A 12,782-nucleotide genomic window follows, 5' to 3' on the forward strand; every position below is an offset into this window, starting at 1 on the left:
AAGCATGCAGAAAGGCCTGGGAAGATGTCCCCCAGGAGAGCAGAGGCCACAGCAAGCGGTGAGGTGCAGGGGCACTCGCCGTGTGCTCCATTGGCTCCAGTACTGCCTGAGACTCTATGGAGCAGAGTCACTTGGCACCGGAGTGATTGTCTCAAAGGAGCGCTGAGGTAGCGGTGCGGTGTCCCACGTGGACACACAGGCCTCAAACCTTCAGCAGCTCTGCGAGGACAGGAAGCAGCTCCCAGCCCCCAAAGCTTGCTCCATCTCATTCTCTGTGCCCCAGGGAGCCACGTGGCTCCAAACGCTGGGCTAGGGGACACCAGGGTACAGAAGCAATCCGGCCGTCAAGGAGCTGTGCTTTAGTGGGGAGAGGAACAGAGCGAAGGGGTGGGAACAGAGGAGTTGTGGTCACACAGGGAGAGCAAGAAAGTCCCCAAGGAGGTGAGGGAGGGGGCCCTGTAGACCCATTCAGGCAAAGGCTAGTGCAGAGGTCCCAGGGGGGGTGCATCCTGGAGAGCTGGAGCAGCAGCCGGGGGCCACCAGGGCTAGAGGGGAACAGGGGGTGGGGACGAGAGCAGTGGCTCAGAAAAGAGAAGTCTCCTGCCTGGCAGTGGGCGGCGGAGAGCAGAGCCGTGGGCCTGGCTGGCCAAGTCAGGGCTGGCACCTGGGAAGGGCCTGACGTTCTTCCCAGGGAGGAAGCCACCGGGTGAGCGGAGCATATGTTGGTAGCAGGCGCTGAGCCAGGCGCAGGGATCCACGGGGCGGGGCCCACCTGCCTGGGGGGGGGGGGGTGGGGACAGGCTCAGCAGGTGTTGCCAGCAGCGGTGCAATCAGACTCTGAGGGGGGGTCTCCAGGCTGTCAGCCACAGGTGTCTTTACGCAAGCTTCTGCCTCTCGGAACGCTCCCCATGTCCATCCGGGGATACGCATCTGGGTCCGAATGTCTAAAAACGAGCATGCGTCACAGAGCCTTTGGAAACCAGGTCTGCCCAGCCGTCAGGGATCTGCAGAGGGGCCCAACTCCCCCAGGGGGAGTAAGTCGCCGCCACTCAGCAGGACCTTGGGCAGGTTATTTGGCGCACTCTCTGCCTCGCCTTCCCTCTCGGTGAAATGGTCTCAAAAGTCAAGTACACTATGCACATGGAAGGTGGAACCGGGGCCGAGAGCAGCGTGTGCGCACCGTGGCCCAGCGTCCTTCCCGCTCGCAGGGGCTTGTCTTTGGGTCTGACCGTCTGAGCATGGATGGGCACAAGCTGCCATGTGAGAGTGCATGTCCTGTCCATGTGTCTGTCCGTGCACAGCTTCCTCTGGGCCAGGAGAGCAACTGTGACTAGCTGCGGTGGGGGCTGGGCAGGGCCAGCAGGAGGGGCTCCTGCCACGGCCTGGCCAGCTGGACTTTTCACAGCCCAGTGACCCTGTCCCTCTGCTCGGCCAAGCGGCTAGTTAGGCAGGCAAAGGACAGGCCCGTTCTGGGCTACCCAGACCTGTGCCAGCTCTAACCTGACCATGGGAATCGGGTCTACATGCCGATGCTGCTCAGGACTGAGGGTGGGGAGTCTCAGAGAGAGGGGCTGGGTCTACGCCACCTGGGTGTCCCTAAGTCACAGCACTTGTTCTTAATGGCAGCCAGCGCGGGGTGACTGGGAGTCAGGTCTGACTGGCTGAATTCTCACACCATCAACAGATGTGGGCCAGGTCCTCCCGCTGTCCCCTTTCCTGGCAGGAAACTGAGGCAAGTGAGGTGAATTGCTTACTTAAGTCCTCAGCTGGGGAATGGAAAGATTAGAATTCAAAATGATTAAATATATGTTATAGAAGTTAATCAGGCCAGGCATGGAGGCGCAAGCCTCTAAGCCCAGGGACTTGGAAACCTGAAGCAGGGGGACGGCAAGTTCAAGGTCAGTCTGGGCAATGTGGTGAGGCCCTTTCTCAAAATAAACAACAAAAAAGGAATAGGGATCTAGTTCAGTGGTAAAGAGCCTCGGGTTCAGTTCCCAGTATCAAAAAAAAAAAAAAAAAAAAAAGTCAATCAATGAGTGACAGACAGTAAGATCTGAGGTGCAGCAGGAAGGAGCAGGAGAAGATGGTGAGAAATTCTGGCGAGGAAAGGACCAGCTTGGCTCCCTGCTGGGAAGCCTGGGGAGGGGAGGTGGAAGGGGGATGGGACCAGGTGGTGGGGGTCTGGAAGGCCAAGTGGAGGGGCTCGAATGCAAGCTGGTTCTACTCTTCGGAGAATTGGCCACAGTGAGGAGTCGTGGGGACTGGCCACCTGGATCCTCTGCTGTGGATAAATTGGTGATCTGAGTTCAGGTAACTGGGAGAGCTTGCAGCTGAAGGCAGACCAGCAGAGTTGGTCAGAACAAAAGCTTCTCACTCAGTCTGAGGTCAGTTCAGTGCTGACAATGATGGCTGGAGGACCTTAGGGGTAGGTCACCTCTAGTGACTGTTCCTCAGTTTTTGTCATCTGAATCAACTCATTGAAACACTTAAGGTCATTATCCCAAAGCCTGCTGCCTAGGACTCAATAAATGGTTACTCACTTGCTATCAAACAGGGACTTGAACTACAATCAATTGATTAAAAGATCAAGTAGAAAAGGTAGACAACATGCATGAACAGATGGGGAGATTGAAGGAAAGCTGGCTGGAAATGCCAGAAGCACTCTAGAAAGACCTGACATCAGAGATGAGGGAGTCCTTGGGTGGGAAAATAGGCAGACTGGACACAAGAGAGGAAGATGAACTTGGTGATGGGCCCATAGAAATTCTCAAGCTGGAAAGAGGAAATGAGAAGAAAAATTCACAGTGGAGCCTCCTAGAAGGTTGCAGCCCAGTGGGGTGCTGATGCTCAGTGGAATCCTGCCTTTGCTCATGAACAAAATAAGCATGAGCTCCTGCCATGAACCAGGCCATTCTCAGTCCTGGGGTTTCAACAGTGATCAAGAGGACAGATGCCTCCCCTCAGCAAACTCCCAACCCAAGGAGAGTCAGACTCAGACACCGTGGAATATAGACTGTGCTAGACAGTGACATGTCTCATGGAGAAAATTCACCCGAGGGGGGCAGGAAGAGTAGAGCAGGGTACAGTGGTCAGGGAAGGCCTCCACAAGGTGGCATTTGGGCAAAGCCCTGGAGGGAACCACATGAATGTTTGGAGACGAGCATCCCAGGCAGGATGAGCAGTGGAGCTCACAGCCGGCAGGCCAGGGTGGGCAGAGCACAGTGATCCTGACGGATGGGGACTAAAGTGGCAGAGGTAGGTAAGCAGGAGGTGAGGCCCCCAGGAGGGAAGCAGGTTAGCATGTGGGGATCTGGGCTTGTGCCGGCAGGGCCACGGAAACCATCAGGAGTCCCGTGACCTGACTCCCTTCCTCCAAAGACCTGAGGAGACCCCGGAGCAGGGGGGCAGGGGTGGGCAGTCTGGTGACCATCCGGGTAGTGGCAGTGGAGAGGATGACAGGCTTTAGATTTGGGGTTCTCTTTGAAGCCTGGGCTGATGAAGGAGGGCCTTTATTATTAGTGAGGAGGACGGCCAGGCTCCTTGGCTTTTCCGTAAAGCCCCCTCCCTCAGACTAGCAGGAGCGAGGCCACGCGCCTGTCCCCGCCTGTGGGGTATCTTGTCGCCCATTCCTGGAGCCCAGCAGGCTCCTGCCCCTCCCGGGCTCCACAGTCACAGGCAACAGCTGTTTGTTAATTCAAAGTCAGCAGAGGTCACCGCAGAATCATCTGCGGAGTCAGTCCCCGCCGCTCCAGGCAGCTCTGCCTCCCGCGAGCTCCGTGGAGACGAGCTGCGGCCCCTCTTCCGAAAGCCACTCGGAGGGAATGGCCGGCCGCTCTGTCCTCCCCATGCAGGCCTTGCCCTCTGGCCATGCCTCACCCCGCTAGGAGCGGGCAGAGGACGTCCTGAAAAGTACATCACTCGCTCTAACGCCACCGTGGCTGCCATGTCCTGGGATATGACCTAGCACCCCCGTGGTGACCCTGAGGCCCTGTGGGATCTGTGCCCGCCCCTCACCATCTTCCTCCGCCCACTCCACCTGCGACAGGAAGCCGTGCCCAGGCCACCCCCGCAGGCCCGCCCCGCACGCGCTGCTCCTCCCGCGTGGAGCCCGCGCCTGGCCGCTTCCCACTCATCTGCCCTCTCCTCCCGCAGGCCTTCCGTCGCCCCGCTCCCGCTCCAGACTGGGATCCCTGAGCTCCTCCTCTGTCTGCACTACAGGATGCGTCAGGCTGGCGGCTGGCAGCAGGGCCCTTCGGTCCACCGGGCACAATCCGGGCGCTCTGTCCCGCCAGCCTGGTTGCACGTGGCCTCAGGCATGCAGCGTTCTAGGGAGCACCATAATTGGAAAGAGGTGGAGAGGTAGGTTAAAGCCTGGTTTTTCACCTCCAATTGCCTGGTTTTGTTTTGTTTTGTGTTTTGATTTTCTTTTTTGGTACCAGGGATTGAACTCAGGGGCACCCGACCACTGAGCCACCTCTCCAGCCCGATTTTGTATTTTATTTAGAGACAGGGTCTCACTGAGTTGCTGAGGCTGGCTTGGAACTCGCCATCCTCCTGCCTCAGCCTCCCAAGCCTGTTAATGATGTGCAACACACACATGCAGGCACAGGTGGACACACACGAGCGCACACACACACACACACACACACACACACACCCCTCAGACCACAGCTTCCTGGAAGGCAGGGGCAAGTGTCTCATCTCTCTCTTTCTCCACCCAAGACACTGCAAACCTTCTGACACTGAAGAAGTCCTCCTAAATCCAGCTCTGGCGGTGGCCTGGAAACATTTGGGAAGAATGTCTCTGACAAGCTGTCCCTGTCCCCACATTTTGCAGATAAGACAACTGAGGTCTGAGAAAAGGGGAGGACAGGGCAGCTCTATGCAGGACTGGATCCCAGATCACCTCCCCTCCTCACCCACCTCCTCTGCTCTCCCCATTCAGAGAGGCTACACAGAGTTTCCCAGAACGTCTTGCCTAATTCCAAATAGCTTCCTTGTCTTGCCTGTTTGATGAAGGGCCTCCCTCAAGAGGAAATACAGAGATCACTGGGGAGGTGTTTGAGGAACCAAAACCTATACCCTCTTGACTCTCCTAACTGCCCACACAAACTGTTATGTCAGATCTCAAGTTAAAACCTAAAGTTCCTGGGGTAGGGTGTAGGCTGGTGGCCCTCCCCAGGGATGGCCAATGTCCCGTGAGGAAAGGAGTCTGGAAATGCTGCAGGAGATCTCCCCCACCTAAAGCAGCACAGTACATATTAGCATATAAAAGAATCTAAGTCAAGGCAAAAAGAAATTTGTCAAAATTTGCTTAATCCAGTTCACGATTACATAACCACGTGGCCCTTTTTCTTCGAGTTCCCGTTTGCATCTCTATCAGTTACAGCTCTTGTTGCATCAGAAACCTCAGTCAAGTAGGTTTGCACAACTCAGAGGATGTGTTAGTTTTTGTAAACAAAAAGCCCAGAAGTCTGGAGGACCTCAGGTATAGTTTGATCAAGGCCTTAGCTCTACCACTTGGGAATTCCTTTGTGTCTCCACCCCGTTCTCTGAGTGCGTATTAGCTTCATCCTCAGACTGGATTACTTTGTGAGAGCAAAATGACTGCGGAGGTTCCGGACATTCTGTGCTCAAGTACCCCACTACCTGGAAGGCGAGGGGCCTTTTATATCTCTTTATGGATCAGATGCCCTATTTAGACCATGTACTCTCCCCGGAGCTAGGCAAGTGGGAATGGCCACTGACCAATAAGAGCCCATCCCTGGGATGAAATCATAATGTCTTCCTCGAGGTCTGTGACTGTCCTCTCTTAGGAACGCCCCTCCCTCCTACCTCATCCTGCTCTGCCCTGTTGATTACACTTTGATTTGTTCCCATGGCACTGGTAAGCCACGGGTCTCAGGGAGGACAGACCCTACCTGAGCCCTGGGGTGAATCTTGGCTGGTCCAAAGATCCTGGTACCTTTGTCTGGCTTCACTAAAATTTCGTTCAGGAATGGCTATATGATGTGGCAACCACCCTGGGACCGCAAGGCGACAATCGTGGAAACAAATGCCATCTTCCCAGGGACGGTGAAACAGAGATGTGGAGGGCAGGGCTGAGTGGCATCCCTGGAGAGAAGCACGTCCTCTGGACCTCCGTCTCGTGACAGCCTGTTGTGAAAAGTTAGGAGAGCCTGTTGGTTTACGTGGAAGGCATTCCTAGCTGACACAAAGTCAAGTCATTGTTATTTTATTTTATTTTTTTCAGAACAGGACTTAGGAGAGTGCAGACCCAGCCTTGAAGGCACAGTGTGGGTTTTCCTGACTCTCAGACGCTTTCTTAAACACCTCTGCCCCAGGGGTATTTGCAAGAAGACAGATCATCCGAGCCTTTGCCACCACCCAGCCAGGGTTGTGCTGCCTGAACAAGCGGGGGCCAGAGCCACAGAGCCCAGGTACTGGTTCAGAAAAGTCTTTCCAAGCCTTAAACTTGTCTCCCCTTTGCCTCTTAGTCATTTATTTCACTTCTGGGCTCTCATGAGAAAGTAACCCACAACGGGATGAGAAAATGCCAGCAACATAAATATTTTCATCACACCTGCAAACACCATAGCCCACACAAACCCTGGACAAATCTAAATGCCTGACAACAGGTGAAAGAGTAAAAGCTATCTGCTCTGTGGAATATTATGTGCTTATAAAAAATGATAAGTTCTTAATAGCATGGGGGGAAGTCACGTGTGTGTGTGTGTGTGTGTGTGTGTGTACAGAGAGAGAGAGGAAGGAAGGAAGAGAGAGAGGGAGGGCGAGAGAGAGAGCACAAATGGTCTCAATTATATAAAAATTGCACGGGGAAAAAATAAACCAGGAGAAAAAATACACTAATATATTAACAGCGATTGTGTCTGGTTAGGGTTATTATAAGTACTTTGTTGGGGAATTTTTCCTGCTGTTCTGTATTTTCCATTTTGTCTGTGTGTTCTACTTTTGTGAGCAGAAAGAATAAAATTGACTTTTCTTTTTAAAGCTTCCAGGACCCTCCGCTGTGTGAGATCATCGCTGTCGTCTCCCCTCCAGTAAAGCAAGTAATCAAGGGCTGCCTAGAGCGGATGACCCCCTTCCGCAAAAGGGGTGCAGGTCCAAAATAAAAACAGCTTCCAAGCCAGCATATTAGATTAATAGCTCGAAATTCTTTCAAGAGGTAAAGGGAATAGTGGGAAAAGGGGAAGATCAACACCCTATTTTTAAATAGTGACGTGAGCTCACAGGAACTAAAGGCAGAGAGGTACACACCATTTCAGGCCTTATGCAAATCTATGCAAATGAGACACTCCCCAGCTAAGCAAGAATTCTGGGTCTGAGCTCTCACCTGCTCCTGGGTCTCCCAAGGTGTGGGGCAGGGAGGGTCGCATGGGGATGACCATCATTCAATTGCGCACCTACTAAGTGCCCAGCTTGCAAAGCATTTCCACAGTTTGAGGCTCTACTGACTCACCATCACCTGAGAGGTAGGTAAGATTGTCATCCCTGATTTGCAGGCATGTTGAGGGACACTCAGAGAAGGAAGTGGCTTGTGTAAGATCATAGTGGCTAGCTGCATAAGCCTGTGGAACTGATGACTAGCCAACGCAGCCCTGGGAATCAAGGGCATGTGCCTATGGTGGGCCAGGGTCAGTCCTGGGGGGGAGGAGAACTGTAATCTGCAGGGGTCCCTGGATGCAATGCCAGGTGACATTCAGGTGGGATGTACACAAGTTCTAACAGACCTTAGACCTGACCTGGCCTTTGCACTCAAAGTGCTCTCTGCCTGCGGTGTCCTGACGTCACCTGCCCATCATCTATTACCTGCTTGCTTCCGCTTCCTTCTCTGGCTTATTATATGTGTATTTGCTTATTGATAAGAAAATGTACTCCATGAGCATAGACAGTTTAGCTCTTGGGTTCGCCTCTGTGTTTCCGATACCTGGTACATTCTTGGTGTTCAAGACACACGTGTCGGATGAATTAAGGAATCGATAAATGAATCTCCACATCCTCAGGACACAACCTTCGACAAGGACAATAATGACATAATTACTAATGTACATTATTTGTCTAATTCTATTCCTGAGCATGTATTTTTACGTGCCTTTCCTCAATTGATCCTCAGATCCACCATCTGAGTCAGGAAACACAATTATTCCCATTAGACAGCTACAGAAAGAGAGGCTCCGAGAACTCGGGTAACCTACCCGGAATTGGACGGTGTAACCTGCTGAACCAGGGCTCCAGAGCAGCTTGTCAGATTCTAGAACCTACTTTCCTCCGTGTCATGTGATGCGCCAGGTCCGTTCCACCCAAGGAAAGGGCAGGAACCGCGTTGGCTTTTCTCCCAGTTGTGTTCCTGGTGCCCGACACCAAGTAACTTGCCCTCGGAATGTGGTCAATAATACATCAGTGCTTCAAGAGTGGCCCAGGGACCAGCAGCATCCACCTAAGTTGGGACCTCGCTGGCATTGGTGATTCTCGGGTCCCCCTGCAGACCTCCCAAATCACCCCCAACCACATGGGCCTGAGAACCGTCAGAACAAATGGCGACGCGTCCCCACGCCTGTCGCCCCCTCCCTGAAGCAGGGCAGACCATCCACGGGGTCACAGCGAGGATAGTGTGAGAGTCTTACCCAGCACCAGACCTGCCCAGGGGTCCCAGTCTCCTGATTCCTTCCCACAAGCTATTGGAGGAAAAGTTTTCAGCTCCGATTTCAGGCCTTTGATTTCAGCCTCTTCTGGCCAGGAAGATGCCAACTCGTCAGAGAGAACGGGGAACCGCCAGTGATGGAGGATCTATTATTAATTACCATGTAACATTGATTAAGAGCCCATGGGGCACAGCAGCTGCAGGAGCCTGGGAGAGCCTCCGTTTCTGCCTGAAGGAAAAAAATGATTAGCAACATTATGAAAGGAAATATTCATCCCAGAGCGGCCCTGAGCGGACACCTCCCGAGACGGGGGATTTGCCTCTTGCAGGGATCTTTCCTCTGGAGCAGGGACGGCTGTCTCCCCAGCCTGGGACAGACCTGTTGGGGCAGGAGGGTGGGCCAGCCGACCTCCAGCCCACCTGCGGCTGTCAGGCAGATTGACAGATTGGCAGATCAGAGAGCCCAGCTCCAGGGGCCCAGAGATGCCCCCACGGCCTCTGGAGAAAGTGGTTTCAGGGCCCTGGATCATTCGATTTTTTGAGATAGAGGCAGTCTGCGTTTGATGTCACGTCTCTTAATCTCTAAAGATGGCTGAGACAGAGTCTGGGTTGGCCACTTTTCTGACGACTCAACTGCCTTTGCCACATTTCGTACTTTCCACAGTCCCGTCCCCGACTACTAGATGAAGAAACCGAGGCTCAGAGTGGCACTCACACAGTAAGTTGGTGGAGCAGCTGGGATCCCAGCCACGGGTGCTTCCTGGGCTCTTGCTTTTTCCATTGTACCCCTTGGTGTCCTCAGGAATCTTTTCCCATGTGTCCACAAACCATCCAAATACAACACGTTCCAGAGTGTCTGGCTGCATCCCAAACCAAGCTACATCCCTCTGAACGGTGCCTCACACCCAGAAGTAGCATGGAAACCCGGAGCTGAGCAACACATGGGGTGATCGATTTGAACACTCACTAGTCCCCACCACACTGGGCTCCTCCCAGAAGCCCGCCACCCCCTTCCCACGTGGGCCCGCCTCTGACCTTCGACCTCACATTTCCAAGAGGATCCATGGGATGGACGGATCACCTCTCACTTTGCTGCATGGAATTCCGCCTCTTCTGCCACCGACCGGCTCGGGTACGTCCCCACTCTTCTCTGGAACTCGATTCCTCTGTAGGCCAAGAGCCCTCTGTGGACCCAAGAGGCTTGTTCCTGACCCCCTTAGTTCTGTGACGGAGCCATTGACCCAGTCGTTCTGAAAGGCCCGAGTGAGAAGACAGCCTCCCTCCGTGGTGAAGATGGCGATGGCAGTGACACCGAGATGCCAGCGCAGGGGTTGGAATGCTGAGGCTGTACTGGTGCCTCACATGGACTGCTAGGCGAGCCCTGGGGCCAGCTCCGCGGGGAAGGTGGCCTTGTTAGCGCCCTTCCACAGGAGCTGGGACGAAGCTCCGCCTACGGTCTGAACGTGTCCCCTGGAAAGTGTGCGTTGGTACTTGGTCCCCAATGTAGCAGTCTTGGGGTGAGGCCTGGAGAGGGGTCCATCAGGGTAGCTCCCTCCTCCTGAGTGGATTAGGCTTTGAGGCTATAAGTACCCCCCTCCCTCTCTCCCCCTCCCCCTCCCCCTCCCTCCCCCTCCCCCTCCCTCTCTCTCCCTCCCTCTCCCTTCCTCTTTCTATCTCTTTCTCCCTCCCTCTCTCTCTCCCTCTCTCTCCCTCCCACCTCCCCTCTCTCCCTCCCTCTCCCTCTCTCTCTTTCTCCCTCTCTCACTCTCTCTCCCTCTCTCTCTCTCACATTCCTTCTTACCCTCTACCTATGGCCATGAGTTGGACCTTACTTCACGCCTGTCCCTTGCCCAAGGACTTCCCAGCCTCCAGAACCCTGAACCATCTAAACTTCTATGCTGAGCGATTACCCGTCTGCGGGATTCCAGGAGAGCAGCCCCAGATGGACCACGACTCTCAGGAAGGGAAACTAGTCCAGAGAGTTCCTGCTGTCTACACCGCAGCCTCTCTGTGGCTACACAACATGAGGCTTGTGACCGCCTTCTAAATTTCTCCATTTGTAATCCAGACCACACCAGCCCCCGGGGGCTGAGCAATCTGCTCCGTTTCCCAGGAAACCACTTGGAGTCTTAAAGATTTATTAAGGGGTCCACAAACTTGGGGGAGAATTTTCCTACTGGTACAGCTGGCTCAAGATCCCCAGGGAGTGAAGGAGCGACCCATCCCCAAGCTAGGCGACGCGTTGGGGGGGATGCCATAGTGAGGATTCTCACACCAGATGGGAGGCAGAGAGGATGGGTTTTCAAAAATCAGAGAAATCAGCAACCAGAAGAAAGAGCAAAGAGCCATCCAGACTGGCTGGGTCCAGCTCCCTCCGACTTTGTTAAGTGATCTTGGGTAATTTACTTAACTTCTCTTTCCTCAATTTCCTTGCCTTTAAAAACAGAACTAATAATAGTCCCTTCCACTCTGCCTCGCTGGGAGATTATATAAATTAATACGTGTGGAACACCGAGTGCCTTGCACATGGCAAATCTATAAAGTGTTAGTTATTACTTCCAAACTTTTATTTCCACTCTGGAGTCCTGAACCCCAGTGAAGGCTGCCGCAGATGCGGGATAAGAAATAGATCAAAGAGAAGCCACCGCTGCCCTGTCACACCTGGGTCCTTCCCCCACGCCTTACACTGCATCCAGGGGAGGGGACAACGTGACCACCCAGCTCCGTGCCACACCCCCCCAGAGGCTGGGCTGAGGCTCAGAATGCTCCTTGCCATCAGGATCCAGCCCGGGGAGCCCCTCAGAACCAGGGCACATCTGGGTTGCAGAATGTGCCAGAGACCACAGCTGGCCTTCCGGGGCCCAGCAGCCTGGTGCATTGCATACACCGTATTTTATGCACCATGCTGACCACAGGGACAGGACCTTCTTTCAGGAAGGTCAGCTTGGGTGAGGGGGTCTTCCCTGGGGGACCCGTTCTAGCTATTCCACTGAGCCTATAGCTTCTCTTCCACTAGCTGCAGGGCTACCAGAACACCTGCTTTCTCAACTTCCTTCTTGACGAGTGGCACATGACACTGATTTGACCAACGAGATTAGAAGTCCAGAGACAATGTTCCTCTATAGTTAGAAAACCCTTCCCTTTGTGCCTATCCCTTCCCCTCCTTCCTGTATGGAACAGGGGATATAGTGCCTGAGACATGGCAATCTTTTTGCAACCACGAGGTAACAGGAACTAATGTAAAAGTCTACACGTTATAGACAGCAAAGAACTTGGGTCCCCCATGGCATCAATGAGTCATTCTTGTCCTGGGTAGTGTATCCTGGACTCCTTGCTAAAGGAGAGAATAAGGACCAACTGGATTATGTCTCTGCAGTAGAGTTTCCATTATTTGTAACTAAGTCCATTCCTAAATTTCATGAAGGTGGGCCTAGATGGGACCCTAGAACTGCCTGAGCCCAGCCATGGTCCCTCTGTGGAATCATGGTACCTCCTAGAAGTCGTACCTTCTTCCCACCCATCTCTCCCAAAATGCACCAGTGCTAATAGACCAGGGCTCAGAAAAAGCTCCTGAGCAATTGCTCCTCAGGCCCCACAGTGACCAGCAGCTCCCAGCCCAACCCACACAAAGCCCTTTGAGCATCCTGAGGAATGGGCTGTGGGTCTTGCCCTGCAGCCACCCACCATGAAGATTCCAGCAGTAGATACCCAGACCACTGGACTTCCAGGAAACACATTTGATTTGGCCATGATGACCGATCACATACACCCCTCCTGTGACTACTAGGTGTGAATGGGGGTGCTTGCAAAGCCCCTGTCTGCTGCCTGAGCTCTGGGCCCAGCAGGAGAAACAGACAGTAAGCGAAGCGAGCTGGCAGATTTCTCTTGACACCACCCCTCACCGTTTCAAGGCACTTTACAGTTTACATTGCCTATCTGCATTTCCTCAACAGCTCCTCGAGATACAGATCACTTCCCCATTTTACAGAAGAAACATAGGCACAACCAGGAAACTAGGAAAAGGCGCCCTTGTACCAGTCTCGGTGGGGCACGCCTGTAATCCCAGCAGCTCAGGAGACTGAGGCAGGAGGATCGCAAGTCCGAGGCCAGCCTCAGCAAC

At 53.7% G+C, this 12,782-nt stretch overlaps 1 long non-coding RNA gene across 1 annotated transcript; it reads right to left on the minus strand.

Moving 5' to 3' along the window:
• Positions 1-5,347: 5,347 nt before the first annotated feature.
• Positions 5,348-10,199, minus strand: LOC124977949 (uncharacterized). Its single transcript, XR_007107292.1, has 5 exons — positions 9,698-10,199; positions 9,378-9,592; positions 8,217-8,891; positions 7,949-8,032; positions 5,348-6,156 (listed from the first exon to the last, which is right to left on the minus strand). It is a non-coding gene; the product is annotated as an uncharacterized LOC124977949 (long non-coding RNA).
• Positions 10,200-12,782: the final 2,583 nt, after the last annotated feature.

This window comes from Sciurus carolinensis, chromosome 2 (assembly GCF_902686445.1).
Source record: "Sciurus carolinensis chromosome 2, mSciCar1.2, whole genome shotgun sequence".
Classification (NCBI taxonomy): domain Eukaryota; kingdom Metazoa; phylum Chordata; class Mammalia; order Rodentia; family Sciuridae; genus Sciurus; species Sciurus carolinensis.